Source organism: Natrix helvetica (genome assembly GCF_964273705.1).
Source record: "Natrix helvetica genome assembly, chromosome: 5".
Lineage (NCBI taxonomy): Eukaryota > Metazoa > Chordata > Lepidosauria > Squamata > Natricidae > Natrix > Natrix helvetica.
The window spans coordinates 98,902,303-98,925,238 of record NC_138551.1 but is presented as its reverse complement, the minus strand read 5'-3'; the positions used below and the strand labels follow the sequence as shown (position 1 = coordinate 98,925,238).

The 22,936-nt window shown below is 41.9% G+C and overlaps 1 protein-coding gene across 1 annotated transcript in view; it reads left to right on the top strand.

The window, feature by feature from the left end:
* The window catches only part of CTNNA3 (catenin alpha 3), a 245,297-nt gene that overhangs the window by 213,214 nt on the left and 9,147 nt on the right, over positions 1–22,936 (top strand). The gene's annotated exons all lie outside the window — the stretch shown is intronic.

The following is a 22,936-nucleotide window of genomic DNA, read 5'->3' as shown; positions in this document are numbered from 1 at the left end:
TTTTGAATCTGGTATAATACAAAGTACAGTAACATATGTAGGTGCAAAAAACCATGATAGGGATCATTTTTTCCCATTTTTACCTTTCATCCAGATTATTATTGGAATATGGATCCAAATACATTTCAAGGAAGGTGATGCAGAACAGGAAACATTTCTATTCCCACCATCTAATGGAGGAGTTATTAGTTAGATAGGAATTTGTGCTTAGAGAGCTTGTATAAGAGGACAGTGGCAGAATTCATCCATTATCCATAGGTGCCCTACGTGTAGAGCTATAGGTTTGGGGCGCTGTTTTGACAGTCCAAAGGACAGATGACCATTGGAGCAGATTAGTCACTTTAATGCTATCCTTCCTGGTTACTTATTCTCTGTGTAGTCCTTCAGATCTGAAAATGCCCGAAGTCTCTTTAGTTTGAAATAATTTCTGTAATCCCTTGACAATCACTTTACGACAATTAGCCAGCAGAACTGAACACAAATCATTTTTATTTTAGCCTTCCAGTTTTATTAAAAGATATAATGAAGGTCTCTGACATTATTTTTATTTTTTTTCCTTCGAGTCAGTCTTGACTCCTGGCAAGTATATGGATATGTCCCTGTAGTGTTCTAGGCAACATTTTTCATTTAGAGTAAAACAAGGTAAGAATAATGCAGCATTCTAATGCTTTGTGCAATAGTCTAGTCTACACAATACAACCAGAATCCAAATTGATTTTCTACTTGAAAAGTATGAAATTCTGCAGGCTTCAAATGCCAACTTAGTAACAGCAGGTTTTGCTTTCAGGTTGTTATTTGCCAGGAGTTTTCCGTAAAAAAAAATCTGGTCACCCAGAAAATGGCCTAAGAATTGATTAGAAGTTTATAGCACCTGTCTTCTTAGAAGTGACAATATAAGCAACACAGGGTCCAATGATTCACTGTTGTCAAATTGATAGGGGCAAGTTCTCCATGCATATACAGTGGATTCTGAAACTTGTTCTCCAAAACACTAATGGTAGAACAATGTCAAGGCTCCGTGGAATTTATTTATTGCGAGCTGATTGAGATCCTGGGTTGGTTTGAAACAGATTTTTAACTAGGTCCCTGATGTATTCTAGCTGGTAGTTTGGTATATTTGATTTGCAGTTGTATATTAAGGATCTTTTGTCTAAGAACTGTCATAACTTGAACTTGTGTCAGAAAAGCTTCCGATGCAAAACTAACATGCTGAACTTGGTCTCCCATTTGCTGTTTCTGGGTGGAGAGGAATTTGTCTAGCAAAATATAAGCGAGAACCAGCCATGGTGCTGAATATTAATTTTTAGCCAGTCTTTGAAAATATCTAGCCAGGCCTTTTTCTCAACACTCAGTATAACATAAAGCTATGTTAGGCATGTATTTTGCTATTTGGAAGAATTTATTTTGTAAGAAATTAATTTGTACATTTGGAAGCTGGGCCAACAGTTTGCCCTTAAAACATTGAAGAAAACTGAGATGTATTCGGTACTTCTAGCATGCTGGTTAGGAATTCTGGGAATTAAAGAGGTTTTTTTGTAATTGATTTTCAGTAAGCAACCTTTGCCAAAGTGGGATATGACTCTTCTTGGTTTTATTGGTGACTATAGTAGGATTCTCTCATCATAGGACCTTTTTGTCAGTTTCAGGGTATAGTGCTCTACTTACCCACTATGTTTGTGCACATTAATGAAATATATTTCTTGTTAAAAATCATATTCACTATGTACTCCCATGTGCTGCTCTTTGTATTCAGAGATGATGGGATTTATTAACACAAGTGAATTTCATAGGCACTGATTGTTTACTTTAATAGTGTACAAATACTTTGTATTTCCTAAAATTTTACTCAAATGTTTACTTATGAGAAATGGTAGATGGAAAATTAAGTAAGAATTAACAATCTATTTGGTTTGTTTCTTCACATAGGCAAATTCTTATCAAAACAGAGATTTGGTAGGTTAAAAATATGACATTGTGGGTTTAGTGTATCTGATGTAGTTATAGAAATTCCTGTAATGTTGTTTTCAGATACTACAAAATTCATCTCTCATATTCCCATGCTACTTAATGCAACCTAGTCTAATGCCATTTACTTTATTTAAAGTATTAAATGTGTTATTCATTTATTCAATGATATTTATTTATAGCAATGAGCAATGAGCTCATCACAGAGTAAAAGCTACACAAATCAAGTTTTATGCAACCCAGGTGAAAAATTGCATTGTACTTTGGATTATATTGATGCACACCCAAAATTCAAGTGCATTAGCCCTAAAATGTTCTTCTGAATTAGTATAATGGTTCCATGGTTATGGATTGTCTGACAGCATACAAGTGATCTGCTTTAAATTATAACTAACATACATTTCATTGGAAAAGGCAATGATGCTAGATATGGTTAGTGGACAAAGAAGATGCGAAGAACACACTTGGTTGATAACATCAAATCTGATGCAAAGTTGAACATACAAGAGTTGAAAGAAGTGTACTTGACAGGGAAGCACAGAGAGCACTTGCCTATAAAGTTGCCAAGAGCTGGACATGACTAAATGGTTAACAACAAATGTATATTTAGATACTATTTGTACAAAAAGTGACAGAATCATAAATGGACATAGCTAGGTAAATACTAAGAAGACATCATACAGTTATTTTAGGGTTATCTCCCTGCAACATTTCATGGTTGATCTAATTTCTATTTTCATGTGGGCTCACATAACACATTTCCTAACAAAGGGCAATATAGCAGTGGGCTTTTCTGCTGTGGTCTCTACTCTAAGGAATCTTCTCTCCCTTGGATTGGGGTTGGCTTCAACACTGTTGAGCTTCCGGAGGTCTCCTTAGACCAGGTTATACTGGCAAACCTGTGGACCCCGGGGGATGAGTGAACTAGTAAGGTGGCACTATTATTTTTAATAAACCTTTGTCTATTATCTTTGTTTTAATTTGGTTTTTTATACTTTTCAATCCATTTATTGTTTTAGTTGTGTTTTATGCCACCCAGAGAAACTTAATTGTGAGATGGGCAGCTGTATACATTGAATAAATAAATAGTGTTGAAAATATTCAATCTACTTTTGCATTTTTAGAAATAATATTAGACATCCCCATACAAAATGATAACAATTACGTTCATTGGATGTCACTAGGACAGAGACTTAGCTTTTCATGATTTAATACCTCAACCATGTTCCATTTTTTTGTTTCTGTTATCTATTTTTATTTAAAACAAGAAAATGTGTTCCTTTTGCCCCTCTTAGCACTCTCTATACAACAAGCAAATTTAAAAAAAGCTATATATCTATATATACAAAAATGGCTGTGTGTGTGTGTGTGTGTGTGTGTGTGTGTTCCAGCAAAACTCTGGAACGCCTCCAGCAATTTCAACCAAACTTGGTACACAGATTACTTACTCTCTGGAAACAAATATTGTGGGGGTAAGACACCTCTAACACCCCTTGAGTTGTGTGTTGTGTTAACATACAGCCTGTTGTGCCTTAAAATGACTTCTACTGTACAGCGCAGTGGAGTTGCCATGGTAACTGCTTCATGGTACTCCACAAGGGGTTCCCTCTGTTAAGGGGGAAAATCCAACATTAGAAATTACGTTTGGTCTGGACATTTTCCCCCTATAAATAAATACCCAGACAACACCGGGTAATCAGTTAGTTATAAATAAATATGGAATGACATCTCCTGTTATATCCAAGAAGACCATCATTCTTCCTGAAAAGCTTTCTACAGATATGGGAATTTAATATCTAAATAGTGAAAATCTTGTGAATTCATTTCTGGGGTTATATAGAAGCTGAAGAAATCGCCCGTTAGAAATTCCTAAGATACAATTCTGAACATTACAAAGGAGAACATTTAGCTACATAATCACAAGATATACCTTAATGATTCATTTAGGAATATTTCTTCTGTTCCCCTCAGTTAACTAGAGCTTGCTTAGCAGAATTTGTTCCAACAAAATAGTTTGAACTACAGTTGAGTTACTGCACTGCAGATAATATCATCGCTGAAGCTAAACTCTAAATAAAATGCCTTGCAATGATAAACCCATTTCATTTTTTAATTTTATTTATATCCTTCGTTCTCTCCTCTTGAGCACCAAAAGTGCCTATCAGCAGCTAAAATATAACAACAAAAACTAAAAATAATGTTAATAACAATTAAAATTGAAGGTCTGATGAACGATACATTTTTATACTGTTGTAAAGGCAGAGAGAGAGCAGTGATTAAACATGATTTCTTTGGGACCGGATGTTATAATTTGCAAGTGGTGCCAATGAAATCTCTCCGGCAGATCTTAAAGGCCAGATGGATTTGTAGCAACAGAGGGACTCCCTGAGATAATCAGCCTTTAATTTACTGGTATAAAAACTAAATACTTAAATAGAGCCTGGAAAATATTGGGCAACAAAGGTTTGGCGGCTTTGTTTTGTAACAGCTTCTGGAAACTGTAGTAGGTCCCTTTAGAGCATGTGGCATTAGTCAGTTTGAGATTTAATCAAGATGTGATAACTCTTTCCTAAATCTGACCAGTTCAGGAACGATTGCAGCTGGCACATTTAAAGTAATTGTGTGATTGTACTCTTTGCCATAACTGCAACTTTCATTCTGACAGCTGGAAATCAAGCTGCCCTCTCAAATTGCACAACAGCCATCCCGTCCACTGCAGGCTGCAACCTGACCCTCAAGTCCAGTTTTCGCTTCCTGAAAAAGCACTCCATCGTGTTAAGATTTTGTTTCAGCTTCACCCAACCCATTATTAAGCTTAAACAGCGCTGAAGGGACTGAAAAGAAAGCAATATTATCTATCTGTTAGTGTCGGTATCTGTCGGTAAAATGAAGACCCAGTGTGCTAAGCACAAAACAACAGTGTTCTTTAAAAAAAAACCTTGGAAAAAGGAGGGAAAATGGATGGTAGGCTATCCTCTAGTGATCCAACTTTTAACATCATGTACAATGGTGGGCTTCAAAACATTTTAGTATCGGTTCTGTGGGCATGGCTTGGTGGGCATGACAGGGGAAGGATACTATTAAATCTCCATTCCCTCCCCACTCCAGAGGAAGGTTACTGCAAACCCCCTCTTCCCTCCTGATCAGTTGGGACTTGGGAGGCAGAGACTAGATGGGGGCGGGGTCAGACAGAGGTGGTATTTACCGGTTCTCTGGACTACTCAAAATTTCCACTACTGGTTCTCCAGAATTGGTCAGAATCTGCTGAATACCACTTCTGATCATGTAGTAAAAACCCTTAGGTGGATTTCTTTGTTGTCTGTTTTTCTTTCTTTTTTGGCTTCTATCTTTCTTAGTGTCAGGGGAAAAAACACCCTGGAGAAAATATGAGATCAATGGACCGGGCTGATTCCCTTCAGCATATCTTTTGAGATATTAAGAAAATAAAATAAGAGTCTTTGAGAAGTATATTCTAATTAATAAACAAACTTTAATAATAAAATAATAAAAGTAAATAAAACAGAACTAACTAATTGGTTACATTTTGATAATAAAAGCTCCGGTTGCCAGCTCCCTGGCAATCGGACAAAGAACAAAGGAATGAGTTCTGGAATGTGTGAAGCATGCGCAATAAATCACTTTCAGATAACATTTTGTTTTATGACCTGCGCAATAAAGCTTTCTTAGTTTAACTCTTGAATGTCAGTTTAGTCAGTTCATGCCTAGCAAACCTTTTAACATCGTGACACCCCTTCTTTTGCTAGTCTGGGCTGACGTCATCAAATCATCAATTAAGGCACATCTTCTTTCGCAGATACTCGTGTTGATTTGCGGCGAGTGGTTTGTTAAGCATGTCTGCAATCTGATCATGTGTAGAAACATATTGCAATTTAACAAAACCTTGCTTAACTAATTGCTTTGTGTTTTGATAACGAATGTCAATGTGTCTGGACCTAGAACCTGTGAAATGTGACTCAGAAATATAAACAACAGGTACATTATCTTCCATCATGGTGATTGGTCGAATCGGACGTGTCCAGATATCTGTGATCAAAGCATCAAACCACGTTAGAGAATTACAAGCATCTGAAACACAAGCATATTCAGCTTCAGTAGATTAACATGAAACAAAACTCTGTTTTCTCACTTGCCAGTAAACAGGACATCCATTCAGGAACATCATGTAACCAGAAGTGCTTTTGCATGACTTCTTGTCACTCGCCCAGTCAGAATCAGAATAACAAATCAACTGTGGATGATCAGTGTGTGTTGGTTCTAGCAATAACTTCATGTGTTTAGTGTGTTTCAGGTATTTCAACAACTTCTTAATGCATGACCAATGAAATTGTGTTGCCTTACCTACGTGTCGTGATAAAAGATTAACACTAAGTGCGATGTCAGGTCTGGTCCAACTACTAATGTATAATAGTGAACCAATGACTGAACGATAAAGTGTTTGGTCCTCGAACTCAGGACTTGGTTCATGTGTTAAGTTGTGAAAATCTGTTTGCATGGGTGTCTTTGTTGTGCTAGCATCTTTCATGTTGCAATGATGTAGAATGTGGTCAATTTTCTCCTCTTGTGAAAGACTAAACCCCTTCTGTGTCTTTTCAATTTGAACACCTAAATAAGTGCTAATGTGTCCTAAAGATTTCAGTGTGAAGTATCTCTGCAAACTTTTGGCAAAAATCTCACTCATTTTCTTATTTGGACCAATATAAACAATATCATCAACATAAACAAGAATTATCTCATATGCATTGTTAGATCTTTTTGTGAACACGCATTCATCAGTTTCGGACTTAATAAAGCCCATTGAATTTAGTTTGTCAGTAAGACATAAATACCACATTAAACCTGACTGTTTCAGACCATAAAGACTTTTGTTCAGGAACCAGGTATCCCCTTCTTGCTTTCGGAATCCTGGAGGGCTTCTCACGTAGATCTCTTCATCTAGGTCTGCATGTAGATAAGCTGTGTCCACATCAAATTGGAAAACTTCTAAACCAAGAATAGTTGCAGTGGTTAAAGCAATTTTTACACTTTCAGTTCTGACTGTTGGTGAGTAAGTGTTTGTGTAGTCCTCAGGATAACGTTGAGCGAAACCCTGAGCTACAAGTCTGGCTTTGTATAAAGACTCACCATTTGGTTTCTTCTTGATTCTGTAGACCCATCGAGTGCCAATGACTTTCTTGTTTGCTGGAGGTTTTGCAGGTGTGAATACATTAAGTTTCTTTAAACTGTCCATTTCATCCTGCATTGCATCATACCATTTATCTTGTTCTGAATCAGGAAGCTGTTTGATTTGTGTGAATGTCTCTGGAGGAAGAGTAACATTGCAAATCAAAGGTAATGGTGACTTTGTCAGTTGCCATGAATAACGTTGTGGAGGGATTCCTTTTGTGGCTCTCTTGGAACGTCTAGGAGCATCAGTCCAGTCTTCTTCTTCTTCATCATCATCATCCTCGTCCTCACGTTCGTCGCTAGCATCAGCATCCGCGGCTTGCGAAGATGGAACATCAGGTTGTGAAGAACTGGTAGAAGGAACATCTGCCTGCGAATTGTCATCAGGCTGCTTGGCATCTGGAACACCATCTCTAAGAAAATAAACTTCAGGATCATTGGAATGAATCCTGGACCAGTCAATGTCTTCCTCAAAATTAGCAGATTGTGAAATGACAATCACATGTTTAGTATCAATGAATTTGAACCATTTTGAGTTATCATCAATACCCATAAATCTCAGTCTCTTTGCTACTGTACCTCCCTTTCTTCTTTGGCTTAAGGGAGTGTTCACCATAGCTTATGAACCAAAAATGTGGAGGTTCTTGAGATCAGGCTTGTAGCCATACAGCATGTAGAAAGGAGTTTGATTGATTACACTGCTCCAAGTACGGTTGACAATGTAATTTGCATATTTGATTGCTTCACCCCAGTATGTGTTACTGAGATTGGCATCTTCTAGAAGACAACGCATCATGGTTTGTAGAACCCCTTGTCTTCTTTCTACGACTCCGTTATGAGCCGGTGTATATGGAGCAGATGTCTGATGAAGAATTCCATTCTTACGCATCCAGTCCTGGAAACGCTGAGACATGAATTCTGCACCACGGTCACTCTGGATTCTGGCGATGCGAACTTGGTATTGTGTAGAAACAAAAGCTGCAAAGTCTTTAAAGATCTGAAAGGTCTCAGATTTCTCTCTCATAGGATATACAAATCCATATCTAGAATGATTATCTACAATTGTTAAAAAATACTTTCTGCCACCAAGTGTTGGTGGGAAAGGACCCACTATGTCAGTGTGTACCAAATCAAAAATGCGTGTTGACCGGCGTGTAGCGTGTTTTGGAATTGAAGCCGCCTTAATAATAATAATTTAATAATTTGAATTTATTAGCCGCTCCCTTTCCAGACAGGACTCGAGGCGGCGTACAATGGAGCATATAGAACATAAAACATGTGTACAAACACATAAACATACATATATACAAAGACACACATGCACGGAGGAGGTAACAAATTACAACATTTAGACAGTTAAAAATCACCATTAAAATACCCCAATTGTAAGAAACCCAATGTACAATTAAAATTTAAAATTTAAAAAGACAGTCAGGAGGAGTAAGAAAAATTACGATTGAGCTAGGCCAGATAATTGAAAGAGGTGGGTCTTCAGCTGTACACAGAAGGAGCGGAGATCGGAAGTAATCCTGATGTCACGGGGGAGGTCATTCCACAGGGCTGGGCCCATCACAGAGAAGGCTCTGCTCCTGGGTGTCGCCCCCCGACACTGTTTGGCGGATGGCACCCGGAGAAGTCCCTCTCTGTGTGAGCGAATTGGTCGTAGGGATGTGTGGGGCAGGATGCGATCCTGCATGTAACTAGGTCCTGTGCCATGAAGCGCTTTAAAGATCATAATCAAAACCTTGAAACGCACTCGGTAGACCACAGGAAGCCAGTGCAGCTCGCGCAGGAGAGGTGTTACAGGGGAGTATCTAGTCCTCCCCATAATCACCCGCGCGGCCGCGTTCTGGACCAACTGTAGTCTCCGAGTGCATCTCAAGGGAAGCCCCATGTAGAGAGCATTGCAGTAGTCCAGGCGAGACGTCACTAGCGCATGGGTGACTGTGCGTAGGGCATCCCGGTCCAATAAGGGGCTCAATTGGTGCATCAGGCGAACCTGATGGAACGCCCCCCTTGCCACGGCTGTTACATGGTCATCCATGGACAGCCGGGCATCTAGGAGGACGCCCAAATTGCGCACCTGTTCCATGGGGGCTAGTTGCACGCCCCCGATGGCCAGAGATGGAAGCACCTGGTTGAACCGGGAGGCCGGAAGCCACAGCCACTCCGTCTTGGAAGGGTTGAGTTTTAGTCGGTTGCCATCCATCCAGACCCGTACGGCCTCCAAACACCGGGACATCATTTCGACGGCCTCATTGGGGTGGTTCGGGGTGGAAATGTATAGCTGAGTATCATCAGCATACAGATGATATCCCACCCCAAAACCACAGATGATCTCTCCCAGCGGTTTCATGTATGTGTTGAACAGGAGAGGCGAGAGCACCGATCCCTGTGGCACTCCACATGTGAGTGGCCTCCGGGTCGATCTCTGCTCCCCTGCCAACACACGTTGCGTCCGGTCAGAGAGGTAGGAGCCAAACCACCGTAAAACGGTGCCCCTGACTCCCAGCCCCTCTAGCCGGTGCAACAGGATACCATGGTCGATGGTATTGAACGCCGCCGAGAGATCTAATAGGACCAGGATAGAAGAGCAACCCCTATCTCTGGCCCTCCAGAGATCATCAACCAATGCGACCAAGGCCGTCTCCGTGCTGTGCCTGGGTCGGAAGCCGGACTGGCGCGGGTCTAGATAATCATTTTCCTCCAGGTGACGTGGGAACTGCTGTGCCACCACACTCTCTACAACCTTCGCTAAAAAAGGAAGGTTGGAGACTGGACGATAATTGACTAAGTCCTTTGGGTCCAGGGAAGGCTTCTTGAGCAGGGGCCTCACCACCGCCTCTTTCAAGGCGGCCGGTAGAGACCCCTCACCCAACGAGGCGTTCACTAGGCCCAGGAGCCAGTCGCGCGTAACCTCCCAGGATGCCAGTACAAGCCAGGAGGGACACGGGTCCAATAAACATGTGGTGGGTCGCAGACGTCCATGCAACCTGTCCAAATACTCAATGGCAACCGAGTCAAACTCCTCCCAAAGCGGTCCCTCAAGACTTGCCACGGGCGTCTCTACTGGACCACTGAAAGGGGCCCATCCCATCCGGATTTGAGCGACTTTGTCCTGTAGATATTTCCCAAACTCCTCTGCTCTGCCCTGTAAAGGGGCTTCCCGCGGTCTCTCAAACAAGAGGGAGCAAGTCACCCGAAACAGGGCGGCAGGGCGGTTATCTGCGGATGCAATAAGAGCGGCGCAATGTTGACGTTTGGCCGCTCTTAATGCCACAAGGTACGTCCTCAAATAGGCTCGTGCCTGTGCTCGGTCAAATTCGGAACGGGAGGATCTCCAACGACTCTCTAGGCATCTCTTGTGGCGTTTCATCACCCTTAGCTCCTCGGTAAACCAAGGGGCCAGGGTGGTTCGTCGCCGCAGGAGAGGCCGCAAAGGCGCCACCCGGTCTAGGGCCCCGGTAGTCGCACTATTCCATGCGTCTACCAGGTCCTCCACTTGGGGGCGGGTCAGGTCCACAGGAGGTGGCCCAAGCTCCGTCTGGAACCTATCTGGTTCCATCAGGCGCTTGGGGCGGAACCATCTAATACCTTCCGGTTCCGCCTCCTCGCGGCGGGGGGTAGCACCAGGGAAGTCAAGCCGGAGAAGTGAGTGATCCGACCATGACAGGGGAATAATGGCTGGATCCCCTATTCCCAGATCACTCATCCACTGGCCAGAGACAAAGACAAGGTCCAGCGTGTGGCCTCCCTCGTGAGTAGGGCCCTGAATTAACTGGGTCAGGTCCATGGCTGTCATGGAAGCCATGAACTCCCGAACCCCCTCAGACGCTTCTCCCATCGACGGCAGATTAAAATCCCCCATCACTAAAAGTTTGGGGGTCTCAACCGCCACCGATGAGATCAGCTCAAGGAGTTCAGGCAGGGCCGCTGACGTATAGCGAGGAGCCAGGTATACTATCAGCAGGCCCAACTGCCTCCCTGGGCCCCATCTCACGACAAGGGACTCACACCCGGATGTCTGTGGCACGGTGAACTCTCTCGGCTCTAAGTCTTCCCGGATAATCACTGCTACCCCGCCGCCCCTTCCCTGGGCCCGAGGCTGGTGAAATGCTCGATAACCTGGCGGGCACATTTCCACGAGGGGTAAACCTCCCTCGTGGCCCAACCAGGTCTCGGTTATTCCTGCGAGGTCCGGCTCCCCCTCCAAAATTAGATCGTGAATGAGGGGGGCCTTATTAACAACGGACCTCGCGTTGCATAACAGCAGTCTCAGGCCTTGGGTCTGTAGATCCTGACCACCTAGTATGCAGGGGTTGGTACAAACGACCGGGAATGACCAAAAACCCCGGTCTCCCAACCGACTACGAGCTCTTAATCTGTCCTCGCACCTGCCCCTCCCCACGACCGTTGGTATCAAAGAGCCCTGCACAGAAATGCTATCTTCCCTCTCCTCCCCCACTCCGCTCCCTCCTCCTTCGACCACACCAAGGTGCCTGGCTCTCCCATCCCTCCTGTCTTGTTCCCCCCCCCATCCCTGTAACCCCTTACAATTTTTAAAAAACAATTAATTAAAAAACCCCTCAACGAGCGCTTCCTCCACCTCTCTGGGTTAATGAACCCGTCCTCAAGGTGGGCCCTCGAAAGGGCTGGAGGCCATAACTGCGAGAGGGGGGACTCTCGTAGCTGTAGCAGGTCTAGCCTCGTGTATAACATAATTGGACAGGGCCAAGTTCATCAAGTGGGTGCTGTAGATTTAGCCTTTTTGCAAACCGCACAATCCAAAAACACCTTACACCCCTTTAGATCCAAACCTTTTGCGAACTCCGGCATCTTTCTAAGAACACGGAAACTGGCATGTCCCAATCGTCTGTGCCACTTGTGAATACACCTGGAATGCAAAGGTTTACCAGTTAGTGAATTCTCAACATTAACAGTTTCACGAGGACCCTCAGGCTTGCTCTGAGCAATCTGTTTTTGTTTTCTCTGTTTGTTGGCTTTAGGAGCCTTTGGCACAGTAACGTTTTCTCTCTCTGGGGCAACTCTCTCTGGGTCTGCGTTGTGCCTTTTTGGAGTTTACATACTTGCCTGTGCTTGCCCTTTAGGCTTTGGCTTTAAGTAATAAACACCACCAATCAGCATGGTTTCAGCAACAATATCTCCATCTTTAACTAAGTAACTTGCTTTTTCGAGGTGGTGAACCTGGAACTTTAACTCTCTAGACAAGTGACTTTGGCTAAGCAAATTACTGGTTGCTGAAGGTATGTAATAAACATCAGGGATGTGTGTATCAAGCTCTTCAATGTAAATAGTTCCTTTTCCCATAACCTTGCAAGTGTGGTTGGTGAAGGAATACAGTTCTCGATACTCGAGCTCTGGTTCGCCCATCTCTGTGAAAAGTTCCCTTCTGTGGGTAACGTGCACAGCTGCTCCACTGTCTAAAGTCCACAAAAGACGTCTGTCGAACTTTGGATCAGGTTGTGGAACATTGGTTATGGCCAGTGTTACAAGTGGAGCTTGTGGATCACGCCTTGGACCACGACGACCTTGTCTTCCGCCTCTACCTCTGCCTCTGGAGTCTGTTCCTCTGGGCTGGTACGTGGCGGGAGCTGGAACTCGTTGGGGACAATCCCGGGTGTCATGTCCCACACGGTTGCAGGTGTAGCATTTTGGCATCCTTGGAGCGTAGCCTCTTCCTCGGAAGGGACGTCTGGCTGGAGCCTTCGATGCTGGGGGTCGTTGCAGATGTGGTGTAGCTAACTTGATAGCTTCCTCTTCCACTAAAATTCTGCAAACTTGGTTAACTGTGCGTTGAGCAATAGGCACGTAGTTAATCTTTGCAACAGCATCTTTCCATTCATAATTCAATGAGTTAATGATGATGCTAATCATTTGGATATCATCGATTACATGGCCATTTTGTCTCAATTCACTTCTCATTCTTTTCAGTTTGGTCAAATGTCCACCAATTCGTTCACCAGGTTTCAACTTCGAACCATGGAACTCAGACATGAGCAAACATGAAGATTCAATTGAAACGGGCCTGTAGCAATCTTCCAAAATAGCCCAAATTTGTTGAGCAGTTGCATCAGGTGGAAAGATACCCTGGATCTCAATTTCCATTGACATGAGCAAAGTCGTGATTGCTCTGTTTTCCAGGTCTCTCATCGCAGGTGTCCATGGCTGAGGAGGAGGGTTAAAAATCATGCAATGTGTGCCTTCTCTTCGAAGCAAGAGCGCAATTTCACTGACCCAGGCTTTATAATTCTCTCCTGACTCCTTTAATTTGGACTCACCAGTCAAGGGGGTGACTGTGAATACCTGCTGAGGAATGTGCATTGGAACAATTTGTTGTGCAGGTTGCAAAGCTGGTTGTTGAACCAGGGGATGCTGGGGTTGCATCATTGGCCTTTGCGTGGCAACATCAAATTGGCTTCCTCGAATTCGCCTTTGGCTTTGCCTTTTTCCATCTAGGGAGGATTCAGCACCACCAGGGGGTGTTGAAGACTTAACCTTTGGAGGCAAAGTTTTGGCTTCAAAAGGACTCATAGCTAAATCTTTAAAACTTTCTTGTAGCTGTTTCATCTTTTGCTCTAATAATTTTTCTCCGCCAGCAGATGGCAGTGCAGCCTCACTTTTTGGCTGCCTCACCTTTCTATACATGTGCGGAAGTTCAGTGGACTCAAAGGGATCACGTGACCTCGGTGACGTGTACATATCTCTTTGTTCTGATTGACCAATGAACTCTGTGGGGTGTGTCTTAGGCTGTTGTTTTGAAGAAAAGATGGCGTCCTCAGACATTTTGGGAGTGGGGGAGCTCCTCCTACTTCTCTTCATTTCGTTAAAGCATTCTCTCGCCTCCCTAGCATATTTTTCAAAACGCTTTAATTTATCAAGATAGCTTTGCATTTCTTCCTCAGTATCTGGGAAGGATTCATAAAGTTTGCTTTCTGCGTGGGAGTGTTTTTTCTCTGCCGGCAGTTGCCGTTTAGACTTTTGCCGTTCATTAATTGTATCTTGATAATGAGGAAGATTTACTGACCTCAGTCCGTAGATCTTGCCTTCTGTAGCTCCTTCCCCCACATCTGGCTCGGCACTTTGTTGCTCCTGGAATACGTTTGAAGGTTCTTGTTTCTCTGTGTCTGAGGAAATAGATTCTTTCAAGCGCTTTCCATGTCCGCGTTTTTTTCTTTTCTTTCTCTTCTTCGACATGGCTAATTAGCTTTAGTCGGTTATCTTAAGATAGCACGAAGGGAAAATACAGCCATAAAATGTAGCCATCTCAGCTTGTATCATCGACCAACCTCTGCATACCAAGTTGTCAGGGGAAAAAACACCCTGGAGAAAATATGAGATCAATGGACCGGGCTGATTCCCTTCAGCATATCTTTTGAGATATTAAGAAAATAAAATAAGAGTCTTTGAGAAGTATATTCTAATTAATAAACAAACTTTAATAATAAAATAATAAAAGTAAATAAAACAGAACTAACTAATTGGTTACATTTTGATAATAAAAGCTCCGGTTGCCAGCTCCCTGGCAATCGGACAAAGAACAAAGGAATGAGTTCTGGAATGTGTGAAGCATGCGCAATAAATCACTTTCAGATAACATTTTGTTTTATGACCTGCGCAATAAAGCTTTCTTAGTTTAACTCTTGAATGTCAGTTTAGTCAGTTCATGCCTAGCAAACCTTTTAACATCGTGACACTTAGTTCACGGATTGTTATTAAGGATTGTTTCATTTAATTTTGTTATTTCCACATATCTTAGTATTCTGCTTATATTTTGCAAACAAATAAAGATTTATTTGTAAAAAACCAGTGGAGTATGGTATGGTATACATTTTAGAAAATTATGCAAATAAATTATTCCACAAACGGAAGATTATAAATTATTTTTATAATAGATAAGCATATGTTGAATATATGAAATATGTAACATGGCTGTTAATGAATAAAAATGAATTTGAAATGAGGTAATACATTTTATAGTATTAGTTAAATATCTTTTTTTGTATTCAATGAATACCTCTATGCTTCCTAAAAGCATTGTATATTTTTGTACAATATCCAGTGGGAAATGTGCTTTCTGATTTTGAATTCTGTATGTTGGTTTTAATGATGTTTATTTACTGGCATAAAAGTAATGTTATTTATAAATAGATAAATAATTAATAGATTATTGACAGTGGAGGCAAATATAAAATAGTCACAGTAATTTTTAGAAATAATTAGAAACATTCCCCTCGCACATATGTGCTAGTCGTTCCCGATTTTAGAGGGCGGTGCTCATCTCCGTTTCAAAGCCGAAGAACCAGTGCTGTCCAAAGATGTCTCCATGGTCATGTGGCTAGCATGACTAAATGCTGAAGGCGCACGGAACGCTGTTACTTTTACACCAAAGGTGGTTCCTATTTTTCTACTTACATTTTTACATGCTTTCGAACTGCTAGGTTGGCAGAAGCTGGGACAAGTAACCGGAGCTCACTCCGTTATGCGGTGCTAGGGATTCGAACCACTGAACTGCTGACCTTTCTGATCAACAAGCTCAGCGCCTTAGCCACTGAGCCACCACGTCCCACCAATACTTTTCAAGTATAGATGAAGAGTAAAAATGTTAGTCCAGGTTTATTTTGGGTCACTGACCCAAATTTCATTAAAGAGCAAACCAAACTGTGCAATAGGCACTGAGACATTCACAGTAAAGAAGGCCTGTAGTTGTGCATAATCTACTTTGCTGCCAACAACAGGTTACAAATGCAAACCTTGCAACACCAGGAATTATCTTGAGGTCTTTATTTGTCCAAGGAAGCTGCACATAGGATTCTTCTGCTCAACCTGAAAGGAGCTAAGAAGAGGGATACTAATAAATAACAAGTTACACTTTGGTATACTCTGTTTGTAATTCTGTGTTAGGGATTCCTTGTTTAAGAGCTAGCATTGCATGTCCTTGTCCCAGGAACACAAGCATCTCACCTGATAATTCCAATTTATGCATAGGTAGTTCTTGTTTAGCAATCACAATTGGGGTTGGTGCAGTTGATACTAAATGAAATCTGTGCTAATGACCTTATTTCAGCTTTCATTTGGTTTACAGACCTTTGAAGGTTTTAAATGTGAGAACTGGTTGCAAAGTTGCTTTTCATAACCATAGTAACTGCATATGGTCGCTAAATGAAGCAGTCACTAAACAAGAACTACCTGTAGTTGGCCACTTATTTGGCATTTCTAAAAGGAGTAAAGTTTACCACACAAGATAAGATGTACCATACCTTGGGGATATGCAAATATCGGAATGCACATAGCCATAACCGTCCGTGCTTCACTTTTTTTCATAAACCCTCCCTCCAAATCAGTATTGTTATGGTTGGGTGCACAGTGAGCCAGGTGTTTAGATGGGATTTAGCATTTTTGTTCACCTATTGTCCTTTTGCAATTGACTGACAGTGATTTTGTCAATGCCAATGGTGTTGAAATGATGCTCCAGATGTTTTTTATTATGGATGGTCACACAATCAGTTGGATGTTTAGACTGGATTTAGCATTTTTGTCTAACTATTAAGTCCTTCCCAAGGACCTGGGATAGGGAGATATTGTTGCTTGAGGGTGTTAAAGGTATTATCACAGAATGAAAACCCTTCCAAGTAAAGCTGCCTTTTGATGATGATCCCAATGGCTTGTATTGTTGACAGTAATCAGTGCAATGATAATTAGTAGTAATGATAGTGAGTCTCTCTGAAAGATTTCTCTTTTGATATTAACCTCTCTCAGTCTATCATCACTGACCAGCAACTCTGTGTTCTATTCTGCCATTAAACTTTGCACAAAGCTTCTGATTTTTCTACCGATTCCTGCTATTTTTAGGCATTTGATTATCCAATCATGAGGCTGAGAATTGAACCCTTTTTCTAATCATAGAACATAGAATGGATTGGAAGGGACCTTGGAGGTCTTCTAGTCCAATCTCCTGCCCATGGCAGGAGATCTCATACCCGTGATGGCGAACCTATGGCACGCATGGCAGAGGTAGCATATAGACCCCTCCCTGTGGGCACGTGCGCCATCGCCATTTGCACTTCCGGGTTCTGTCACACGCATGTGCACTGGCCAGCTGCTCTCTTTTCAATTTTGACCAGAGGTGGGTTCCTATCAGTTTGGACCGGTTTGGCTGAAGGTTACTGCAAAATCCCCATTTCCTCCCGATCAACTGGGACTCGGGAGGCAGAGAATAGATGGGGGCAGGGCCAGTCAGAGGTGGTATTTACCGGTTCTCCGAACTACTCAAAATATTCGCTACCGGTTTTCCAGAAGTGGTCAGAACCTGCTGAATAACACCTCTGCTCCAAATGTAACAGCAGCATTATAGTCACACATTTTGCTACTGAAAAGCTGACCATTCAAAACAGCGTGGGAGTTGTTAGCGTATCATTTCTCTGAATTACATAGCACAAAAACTGGGGGACTGTAAAAAGACCAAAAAAGAGACCTACTCAGTTATGTGTCCTTTGAGGATTCAGCAGATTAAAAAAAAGTCCTTTGCAAAACGCAGGACCTTTGTGTTCTTGTAGTTAATCTGCGATGGGTTTTCCCTCCAGATAGGGAGAAGAGGACTCACGGCTCTTCTGAAGCATACCAATGCCTGCGTGGTGTCTGGCAGCATCATTTCCATAAAGCAGGCTAGGTCTGTTAGCCACTTTTGGCAGATGAAATTCTTCCTTAAGGCATTTGCCGTTTCATTAATATAGTAATTTAAAAAACCGTGGGGCCAAACTACAATTTCGTTTGTGGGTTGGCACGGCGTATAAGAGGTGCCTGGCTTTAGTGCTTCCCATTCCCAAATTAGCGTTCTTGTGATGTGCAAGTGCTAAAGGGAAAGTATCAATTATAGATACCTTGAGTGTGTTCCAAGGGATTTTTCTACAGATGGAGTCAAAAATCTGCTTGAGCTCTACAAATGGATCAGAAAGGGCTGATTGAGGTGGTTGAATATATTTTTCAATCAGATCATCTTGGATATGACACAGAGCAGCCTGCCCAAAAGTCTTCACTGTTCCTCCGCCAACAGGTTCTGTGTTTTTAGCCAGTCCAAAAGTTTCCAATAAAGGTATTTAGCATAGATCGCATTAATTATTCCAATTAATTGTGATAAGCAGGCTCATTGGGTGCTTATTGGCTGGTGGACTATCTTTCCCTTCTTCCAGATAATTATGGCTGAGCCCCAGTAAAGCATTTTTCTGGGTTTTAATTGCCTAATCTATATATATAAAAGCAAAATGCCACTCATGCAATATCACAAAATCTCCAGAACCGTAAAGCCTACAAACTTGAAATTTGGCATGTATGTTCCTCTTGGCTTCTAGGTGCTCGCTAAGAAAGGATTTTTCAAAATGACCATTAGATTATTAGTATTTCTTATATTATTATTAGCACGATCTGATGCTAAGGAGTTAGACATTCTACTCTCCCTCCCCACCTGAAAAGAAATCTGTTCCAACTGCCACTTGGGCATGGGTGTGGCCAGTGCATGATTCATCCAGCCTGCATCGAGTTAGACTGAGGGAGAGAAGGGGATAAGATAGGAGAGGCCTCTGTGGGGCAAGCCTGAGAGAGAGAAGGGGATAAGATAGGATGTGGGGCAATTATGGCTGAGTCCCAGTGCAGCATTTTTCTGGGGTTTAATTGCCTGATTAGTTAATATACTTCAGCATCTGACATTGGCGGTCACTTCAGCAGAGGTTGTTCCCCTAAATCAGGCTAGGCAACTCTGGTAACTTTACCACCTGTGCACTTCAACTCCCAGAATTACTGAGCCAGCCATGCATGGCTGGCACAGCAAGTTTGATAGTTGAAATCCGCAGGTGGTAAAGTTGCCAGAGTTGCCCATCCTTGCCCTAAATCATTATCACAATTTTGTAAATTCTCCTCTCCAAATCAAGCTTGCCAGATTGTTGCTGGGATATAACACTCCAGGAGACCCGTGGGGAGTTTTTAATCCTCTTGCAGCTAAATGCCAACACTTGGCGCGATGACTTGCATTGATTGCTATTATCAGCTGTGTTGAGGGTGGGTTTTTGGTGGGGGTTTTTTTTTGCACCGCCTCTCTCTTTATAGTAGTAACTAAGACCTAAAATGTTTGAATGACTTCTAGGTATCCTTCAATCCTTGAATCCTCAATGAAGGAGATTTCTCTTTCATGACTGTGCTGTTATCATTGCAGGATTATTATTATTTTTTTGCAAAGATTGGGATTATGTCTGAATGGTTTGAAAGTTAATGAAGTTTGCAGAAAAGCAACTTCCTGAGGCCATGCCATCTTGTAAATAAAATGTCTTCAAAAGTGATACTAAAAGTCACAGTAACAGCATTAATTAACACAGGTAGACCAAAATTACTGAATAAAGTGACATGACCGTTTTTCACACTTACAACCATTGCAGCATCCCTATGGTCACATGATCCAAATCCAGATGCTGGGCCACTGATTCATATTTATGACGGTTGCACTGTCCCGGAGTCATGTGATCCCTTTTTACGACTTTCTGACAAGCAAAGTCAATGGGGAAACCAGATTCATTTAACAACCATGTTATTAACTTAACTTCGTTTAACAGCTGGGGCAAGACAGGTTGTTAAATGGTGCCAAATTCACTTAATAACTGCCTTGCTTAGCAACAGAAACTTTAGGCTCAATTGTGGTTGTAAATTGAGGATTACCTCTTGCCACAGCTGTATTATTATCATGATCCTTACCAATGGTTCACATTTAATCTTTAAATTGATTTTTTTACTCTCTCTGACTATATATTGAAGTCATATGAGTACACTATGAGTCTTGTTCTTTTCCCTTTCCACAGAAAAAATTGTTGGTTACCAGCCTCATCAGCCAAGTGGGAAATAATAGCTAGCTTTATTTCTTACCATCCCCTCCTGCTCCTGACTGAGTCCCTTATTCTCTTCTTTTTCCTTCCCCAGGAAAGTGTTTCCACCTCCCCTTTGATGGGGAATAGGATGTGGGAGGGTGCAAGCAGCATAAACGTTGGGCGCCCGGGGGAAGCAGGCTGTGGCTGCTTCAGTTCAGTCTACAGCAGTGATGTGCGGTGAGGTTTATGGCTGGTGAGGCTGGTGATGTCATCAGCGCGAGACGCGGTCCTCTTCATGATGACTCAGGAAGGCGGGGAATGGGACCACATGTGCAGGAGGCTGAGGCAGCTTCAGCCTCCTGCACACGTGGTCCCATTCCCCGCCTTCCTGAGTCAACATGAAGGGGAAGGCGGGGAATGGAACTACATGTGCAGGAGGCTGAAGCTGCCTCAGCCTCCTGCACACGTGGTCCCATTCCCCGCCTTCCTGACTCCTGAGTCAACATGAAGGGGACCACGGAGCGCGTTCCGCGGGACCGCAGCTCACGCTCCGCGGTCCCCTTCATGTTGACTCAGGAAGGCGGGGAATGGGACCATGTGTGCAGGAGGGAGGCTGAGGCTAGAGGAGCATCCTGCACACGTGGTCCCATTCCTGGACCACATGTGCAGAAGGCTCCTCAACGCCTTTTCCCTTTTCCCTTTTTTTTATTTTCATGATGAGAGCGGTGAGGCTCTGCCTCCCCTGCCTCCCCTGACCGCACGTCCGTGGTCTACAGTGATTCAAGCAGAGCTGCTCTAAATGCTGAAGGCACATGAAACGCTGTTACCTTCCCACCAAAGGTGGTTCCTATTTTTCAACTTGCATTTTTACATGCTTTTGAACTGTTAGGTTAGCAGAAGCTAGGACAAGTAACGGGAGCTCACTCCATTACACGGTGCTTGGGATTCGAACCTCTGAACTGCCAATCTTTCTGAGCGATAAGCTCAGCATCTTAGCTATTGAGCCATAACATCCCTTAGTGGTCCCAAAAAATATAAAAAATATAGTAAAAATAACTGCTTGTTGAGAATCTGAAGTCTCTGATCCAAAGATAGGCAGTTTTATGCTCATGCAGACTTTAGGTGCATATATTAATAGACTAAATGTGAGAGTTACAAGCACTGAGACTAATGCGGAGGTACCAATCCTTCCTGTGAGATTCCGTACTCAATCCATTAGGATTTGGAACTGGGGACACACCTATCTGTCCACTTGAACATAGTTAGCAATTGTTTTTCTCTTTTGCTTATGATTACTCTAGGTTTTGTAATAAAACTAGTTCATGTCCTTGTGTCTTTGCTGATTAGACTTTGAGTCGAGTCGCTATCTGTTTGAGGTCAGATGCTAATTAAAACATAGACTATTGTTGGAAACACATATTAAACAATTGGTTATGAATCCCTTTGATTAGAAAAGATTTATCCATATGTGTCATTTGTAATGTTTATTCTGAGATGATACACAGTGCATATGGCAACAGAACAATGTAAAATTCAATAAAACTACTTAAATCAATAAGCTATTCAATATTAAACATTTCCAGGATTTACAATGATCTATAAAAATGATTTACAACATCCTTCCAATATAATACATAAAGACTATTACATGCCTGACAAAATGAAAGTATTTAACTTAAAAGTTGAAAGATACACAAAGGGTATTAGGTGAGCTTTATAAGCAGGACATCACCAGAAAGAAAGTATTTAAAAAAAAATCTTGCCAATAATGGAACATTGAAAAGACCTACCTGGAAAACTTAGCATTCATTCAGATTTTAATGTTCAGCTGGATTAATATGAGAGAAGTCCTAAAGGTAAAGCATTACAAATAAAAATTGACATTTTGAATCTGGCTTGGAAGTGAATTAGTAACCAATGTAAGTCAGTCATCCTATAAAAATCTTGGTTGCTGTATTTTGAAGTTCAGTACTACTTTTTGTCCCATGGAGTTCAGCAACCATAAAACAGTGCACAAAAAGAATTATACTGTGCCAAATGAAAGTGTGTATATTAATTAGGGTAAAATTGCAAGCATAGGTGCATACGTTTGGAGACATATGCAGAAATATACCTGCAATTTCCTTCCCACTGTTATCTACACCTTGCACTTTTTCTTAATGTCAGAACAGCTTGCTTCTGTAAGCTTTCCACAGAAAAGCTGATGAATGCATAGATACCAGTGAATGTTTTTTAAAAAAGCCTTTTAACAAGCTTCTCTTTTATTTTCTGTAGCTTTTCTATTTTTGTTTGCAGTTTTTTCTCCTATTTTAAATTTAAAAAGTCTGTAACTGTGGGATTTTTTTCTTTGGAGGCTGGATTTCTTAACTCTTGTCTGGTTGTCAAGGAACATCAAGAATTAGCCCTACTATTTCCAGCCATCCTCATTCAAACAGATGAAATGAAAGGAACCTCTGCCTTTCTCTCCATACAGCCAGTTTGGGTTTAATGAAGTTCAACAGGGTTCTGATTATTTCCTCTGATCTTGTTTAATTATGCAGATTGCTGATTCCTGATTCTTAAAATTATTAATAATAATAATTATAATAATAATTTATTAAATTTCTAGACCGCCCCCTCTCCCCGGAGGGACTCGGGGCGGTGTACAGGAATAAATTTAAAAACATACAAACAATCATATACATAGCTAAAAATCAAATTAAACAACCCCTGTATGAATTTATAAAAATTAAAAACATTAAAAACAGATCCTAAAACCAATCCTAAAAAATTTAGAAATAAAACTGAGGTGGGAAAGATGGAATTAGGCCAAGCCGGCTAGCTGGAATAGGTGGGTTTTAAGTTTCTGACGGAAGGAGCGGAGATCAGTAGTCATTCTAATGTCGGGGGGAAGGTCATTCCAGAGGGTCGGGCCCATCACA